Source organism: Kryptolebias marmoratus, linkage group LG18 (assembly GCF_001649575.2).
Source record: "Kryptolebias marmoratus isolate JLee-2015 linkage group LG18, ASM164957v2, whole genome shotgun sequence".
NCBI classification, from domain to species: domain Eukaryota; kingdom Metazoa; phylum Chordata; class Actinopteri; order Cyprinodontiformes; family Rivulidae; genus Kryptolebias; species Kryptolebias marmoratus.
In genome coordinates, this window is record NC_051447.1 from 16,306,125 (window position 1) to 16,313,034 (window position 6,910).

General features: G+C 41.2%; 1 long non-coding RNA gene across 2 annotated transcripts; it reads left to right on the forward strand.

The window, feature by feature from the left end:
* The first annotated feature begins 5,769 nt into the window (after positions 1-5,769).
* LOC112450788 lies at positions 5,770-6,594 on the forward strand. Of its 2 annotated transcripts, none has more exons than XR_003039483.2 (3): positions 5,770-5,855; positions 6,235-6,292; positions 6,468-6,594. It is a non-coding gene; the product is annotated as an uncharacterized LOC112450788 (long non-coding RNA). The 2 variants fall into 2 exon arrangements; XR_003039484.2 differs by having other exon boundaries at positions 5,819-5,937.
* The last annotated feature ends 316 nt before the right edge of the window (positions 6,595-6,910 follow it).

Consider the following 6,910-nt stretch of genomic DNA (forward strand, 5'->3'; position numbering starts at 1 on the left):
ACAGATATGCATCTTTTAATGGTTTAAAATAAAATAAGAAAAATGTAGTTATTTCCATGCAGTGCCCAGAAAGAGGTGTTGTTCAGCTTGTAGGGCACCACAACTGCTTCCACCCACCTCCATCATCATCATCATCATATGAAATAACTTTTTGTCACAACAAAAAATAGTGGCTGGGAAAATATTTTAATTTCCACCCCTGCCCTCAACACATGATTCAAGCTCCAACAGATCAAGCGAAACATCACAATATTGCATGAGGTCATAGCATTGTTCTAAACTTTAGAGTTTGATCAAACTGGATTTTACTACTTTTCGCTCAGTTCTGTTTATTAATGACAATAATGGATATTATTGTGACGCCTTTGGTTTTGTTAAAAGCACCTTGGTGTGGCTTCTGCTCACAATTTTGCCATTCGTCACACACAGTTATCGTCTCAGATCAGTCCTAATTCAAGAACCGAGGCAAAAAAAAAAAACAAAGGTGAAAGGAACATTTAGCCACAGGATGGCAGCATCCACCAAGGCTTGGTACGCTTTGGCCAGGATGGGTTTCCTTCCTGTGATTCATGTAACTGATTACAATCACACTAATAATAATAATTAAAAAATGACAGAGAAAATTAGGTGATGATAGAAGTGTGTGTGACACGTGGCTGAAGGTGGGTGGCTTTAAATCTGCCAATCAGTGCGACTAATTACACAAAATTATTCTGCTTGTGAACTTTAATTTTTAAGGTTTAATCAACCTGAACAGCTCAGTCAAAACAAGGGTAAGTTTGCTAAGACAAAAACTGTTTTTTATGTTTGTTTAGTCACTACATCTACGTTCCTTTGCCACCTTTATGAAGAAATTACTGACAAATCATTGCATCTCACTGAGGTGTACATTTGGTGCTGGTTCTGGATTTGGCTCCGTGGTTGTAGCATTTCTTCAAACCAAACAGTGTTGTAACTACGCCGGAATTACCAAACAATGATGTCACGCTGTCTGAGCCTGGCTGAGCAGATAAAAAAGCCCGGTACAGCTCCAGCAGATGTTTCCTTTAAAGTTAATGAAAACAAAGACGGGCCCACAAAAAAAAAAGCATTTTTTTCATCAGGCATTAGCATTTAAAACAGTAAGTAAGACCTTCAGATGAAGCATTCCCCTTTGTTGTGCCTCTTTATATTGTCTCCATCTCTGTCTGCTCATCTTTGTGTCTAAGCCCAAAGTGATGAAAGAATGACAAACATGGAGAGCAGAGACAACAGACAGGGATGAGATAATCCTTGTTGTGTAAAATTCCAGACATTCCGATGGGGTGTTGTTCCCAGGAGAGCCCGGCGCAGCGCTCGCGCCGAGGCTTTGCACTAAAACAAACAAACACAAGGCTTTTTAGGGCCCCCCGCTGGGTGGAAATTTTGATGTCGAAGCGCCAAGAGGTGCTCCCACCCTCAGGTATGCATGGAAAAATACATAACCGGACACAAAGGGGGGAGAATGGGGGGTTAGTGGAGCAAAGGTGAAAGGTTCAAGAGCCCAAATAAGACCGTGAAAAAGAAGCGAAAAGAATGTCTGAGCCTTAGCATCACTTTGGTGTTTTAAGATGCAGGGAATGGATAATGATCAATAATGTTTTAAGGATAGTCAGGTCATTTTAAAAGTGAAGTTTAATCAGCTGTGATATCAGTCATACAGCACAGAATACAGAGAAAAGGGCAGAAGTTATCCTCCAGGCTAGGACCAGTTTTAAATTTTTTTTCAAGCTTATCAAAAACGTCATACAGCTCTGAAAGAACCCTACGTTAGCTAATACGAAACCTCTCCACTTCTGCATGACACCATTTTTTAAAACCAGACGTCTGTGTTCTGAGAGTCCTCGAGGAACACCGTCCTGCGTGTTTTCATTGTTTCCCTGCTCTTCAAGCGTGTCATTGATGTCTGCAGAGGCCTGTTAATCACTCACTTATTCAAATCAGGTGAGTCAAAAGCAGGAGAACGACGAAAACATGCAGGATAGTGTTCCTCGAGGACCAGGGTTGCCGACTGCAACAATAAGACAAGCAGCTGCTGGCTGTCCTAAAAGCTGCTGAAAGAAGTCATCACCTGATTTACACACCTGACTGTGTACATGCACGCTGTAGATGAGAGGAATAATGTCTTTGGAGAACCTCAAAGTGAGTAAAAACACCCTAAATATGTTTAGAACTACAAGTAAACATTGTTTTATTTAGTTTATCATTTGTCCGGGGTTAGGACTGTTAAAACTGACTCCAAAGTGACACTCAGAGTTATTTTATTGCAGTGGAAAATTTTACAGCTCCGTCCCAACATGGATCAGTCAGCGGCTCGATCCGTTTGCAGTCTGGAGGTGGAGGGGTGAACATGTCCTGCTCTGACGCCGGGTGACGATGGAACAACACATGCTCCTACATTAGTCTCCAAAAGTCCTCAACGAGCCTTCGTAGTTGTTAAAACTGTCGCCTCATAGCGAGGAGGCCGCTGGTTCGCCTCCCGGGCTTTCTGCGTGTGTTTTCCTCCGGACGCTCCGATTTCCTCCCGCAGAACGACCAAGACAGCAGAGTAACAGTTCCAGATTTAAAATAAAAAAAAAAATCAGACAACAACAAACAGAGCAGTTAAAAACATCCAGTGATTCATATGGAAGCAGTATAATCACCAGCAGCTTTCGGGAACAAGGCACGGTCCCTAATCCTACTTTTAAAACCATCCATTCTCTGCAGGTGGTCCAGTTTCAGATGTGTCTGCGAATTACAGCAGGATATTGATTTGAATACTTTAAAGGCACTTTCGCCCAAAACGGTTTGTGTTCGAGGAATGTCTTACATGGTTTGTCCTTCTGACCGAAGATTACATCTCCTGGTGACATGGTTCGTCTTCAGAGATGAGAACCTCCACGATGTCCTGGTCTGTGAAGGTGCGTCTGCTGATAAGACATGGAGGAGCATGGAGAGGAGACGTCGCAGTAGATGCTAAATCAGTACTGACCACCGTCCCCTTTCACCCACACTGAGCGTGATCACTCCATCTTCTTCTGGGATTAAAGCCGCAGCGTTGACCAAATCCAAGTGTTCCTCGACCTTGTTCAGTGGAATCAATCCAGCTTTCTGGGGCCTCGAATGAATCTCTTACATGAGCTAATGAGTTGTTCTTTCACGCCGTTATATAGTTTTTGAGAGGAGAGTTGTTTTATAAGTCTGAAGAACAATAAAACACAGGCCCTCGTTTGGCTAGCCTGGACGAAGACTCTCGCCCTTTTCCTCATACGGTGCTACCTACTGAAAACTATGACAGAACATCACTTCAAACACGGCCAGACTATCTCTTTAACTGTGTTTGATGAGTTAAAAAATAGAAGACAAAGAAATAAGCAGAGCAGAGGGAGGTCTGAGCGCCTCCTGTGGATGGGAAGATAAAAGACTTAGAGGACAACAAGCTTATCACGGGAGGAGAATGACAGGAGATCTTTGGAGGAAAAAAGAAGAAGAAGTGCGCTACGGTGGGTCCTGCTGATGAGAATAGGAAAAGCTCTCCTGCTCACAGAGACCTCTTTGTTCTTTTTTTCTTTTTTATTTTTTTGTGAGTCATCCTAGAAAGGCCACAGCTGTAAACAGTCGAGATCAGTCCATTAGGCCTCGAGGTGCCGGAGCTCCAGTGTTGACTGTGTATCCGGAAAGACACGGCAAGCTTGAGTCATCAATAAACAGAACAGTCAAATCAGTGTGTAGCCGCGTGTGTGTGTTTCTGTATGTCTGGGAGGACAATAGGAGGCAGGGAGAGGAGGAGGAGGAGTGCAGGGTTTAGGGGGATAATGGTGCAGAGTAGCACGGGGCTATGATCTCATGCCTCTTGCAGCTGGCAAGCAAGACCATTTCCATGGGCTCCTATCTCTCCGTCACCCCTCCACCACGTCTCCAAATCCCTCCTTTTTCTTTTGGAAACTCTTTCTCACCATTCATGTCTCACTTCATTCTTTTTTTTCACCACTGGAGAGCAATATATTGTGGCGTTGATCTTTGCTTTTCCACTCCTCCCCTCCTAACAAATTACTAAAACACATAATTACCACCCAACTGCCGGAAAGGTGGTAATGTATTTGTTTGTGTGTCTCTTTCTATCTGTTCGCAAAATATCTCATTAACCAGCGGACTGATTTTAATGAAACTTTGAAGAAGCAATCACTGGATGTACATCTACAGCTGATTACCTTCTGGAGTCAATCCGGTTACATATGGCCGCCACAGCTAATTGACAGCAGCCAACACAAAAAGTGAATTTTTCAAATATTGAGTCACTCACGACACGTCCTCTGATCTTGACGTCTCATAAAAATGTTACCTTCAAGGTTTGACCAGGACAAAATTAGCCTAATCTGAAACTCTGGCATAAATGGTAGCCGGTGATATACATTCCTTCAAGAAATGCTAGGCCTTTAATGAAACCCAAGCTTTTTGTTTACGCTTTTTAATCATAACCCCCCACCCCCCACTCCTCCCGATTCGTTTAGAAACCACCATAAATGCCAGGTCACGAGCAGGGCCGAGTTAAAACCCCAGGGCTGTGACCTTTAACGGAGTCACTGGCTTTTGTCAGCTTTGTTGACCTTTGACCTGTCATGACCCAGGCACACGACAACCCCCCCACCCCTCCCCAAACTTGTTTTTGTGTCTATTTAAAAGCCTTGTGTCAATTCAGATCATTTTTATACGACATCAAAGCCTCAAATAAGTCATCCATTGGCACCGTTTATGTATTTATGAGTTTGTTTATGAAAATATTACAACTTGTGACCCGCAGCTGGTTCAGGTTAGTCCACGTGCTGATCGGCCAGCTGTGGAGGGTACGTGCCCCCCATGTGTGAGAGACTCGAACAGGGTCATCAGGACTCACTGGTGGACTGCTAAAAAGACAACAAAACAAAGCCAGCAGAGGGACACAACGAGCTCACTCAGCACAAACATTGTTGCACAAAGTGATGCCAAAATGAGGGCTTACGACACCACTGACTTCCGATTTAACTTTAATTTATGCTAGCCCTATTTTAAACTAAGATTAGGACAGATGAAATCATTATTTGAGCTGAAACCTACATAAAGTTTATTTCTGTAGCACACAAACTTCATTATGTAATCCTGTATGAATTTTATAAGAACTTGTGTGGAAGTTAAACTTTTGTTTTTAGGACAAAAGGACTCAGGCAGGCACGTATTTCTTCATCTCTATTGTCTATCTACATATTTTTTTTTTAAATTAAAATTGAGGATGCCAAGGAAGGAAGTCAGATGTGTTGGAGAAGTGAGGGTAGTGCAATGGTGAGATGTGCAGTAGGAGTGACTAATGGGTTTAAGGTGGGGTTGGGCAGGCAGGACGACGTCTGTAGTGAGAGTAGGGAGCAGGTAATTGAGATCCCAGAGAAGCCGTTTGCTCTAGAGATAAGAGGAATGAAAGTCAGCAGAAGCAAGACAATTGTAATCACATCAATTTAAGATTATTGTGAATAATTCAAATCAAATCAACTATATCCACAGAGCGCATTAAAAAAAAAACACTGACCAAAGGGCTGTGTAGCAAAACTTTTATTATTTTCTTTGTTAAAATGTTAATTTTATTCAGTTGTTTGTTCAAAATGAGCATTTCATTGTAATATATATATATATATATATATATATATATATATATATATATATATATATATATATATATATATATATATAAAAAAGTAATGCTATCTGTTGCTGTTAAAAGGTTCCGGAAGAAAGTTCTGTCTTTTCCGAGCCGGCAGTGAAGGGCACACGGTCAAATAAGGACCCAGGAGCGTCGCTTTCAACCTGGACTCCAGGGTTTTTTTACGGTATTTCCAATTAAAGTCGAAATATTAACAGTAGGAAGCATTAGAGGAGTTTATCTTAAGCGTCTATCGTTGGCGTTTATCGGTGAGTGAAGTTAATTATTAGGCGAGAGAGGTAAAGAAAACAAACAAACAAACAAAAAACGTTACGAGTGAGATGCTAACGGCTAGCCCCGCTAGCTAAGCTTAGCTAAGCTAAGCTAAGCTAACGTTCTGAGCGAACTATTTTCATGTAATTCGTACCCAAAGCTCTGAGAGAAGTAAACTTTTGGCTTAAATGAGTGCTGAATGCAAGACGTAATGTTTGTTTGTGTATTTGTTCCCTGAAATCTGGGTGTATGTGCTAAATGTACCTAAAAAAGAAATATCCCAACTGTTGTAGTGGTGCCACCTGTTGCCATTTGGAGGTCTCCTAAGAGCCCTGAATGCTGTTCCTGTTGGTAAGAATGCTTTATATAAATGTTGATAGTCTCTTAGTTTATACATTTATGGTTTAATGTAGATAAAAGGTGTGTGCAATGGGGAAAGAGAGCAATGTCACAGTTATAATTGTGATGCTTTATGAAAGATTGTGTGATTATTCGTCATTTTAACGTGTCTTCTTGCTTTCTGCAGGTCAGTTTTTATCATCTTTAAGCCGATGTTGGACTCCAACCCGGGACAGTGAGCCTTCACAAGGATTCCAGACGCCTGTTTGTGATGCTTCTTGAGTCTGATCTGCACAGGGAGGCCTGACTAATAACTGGTAGGACAATTACTAAACTACACTCCTACATTACATACAAGTGTTCGTTTTGACAGCAAATATTTATTTAGTTTTAGTCTGTTTGACAAAAATTTTAGTCATCTACAGTTATTCATTAAAGTTAAATATAACTAAAAGTGTACAGGTTATTGGTTAGTTTCCTAGTGACTGTTTAAATCAATATTTACACCAAGATTAAATCCTTATACGTGAGGTTTAAATGTGCAACACACATACATTAAATGATATATAAAAATGCAAATATTGTTTTATTTATCTGGCCGTGTTTTTTATAAAAGGAAATCACAATAAC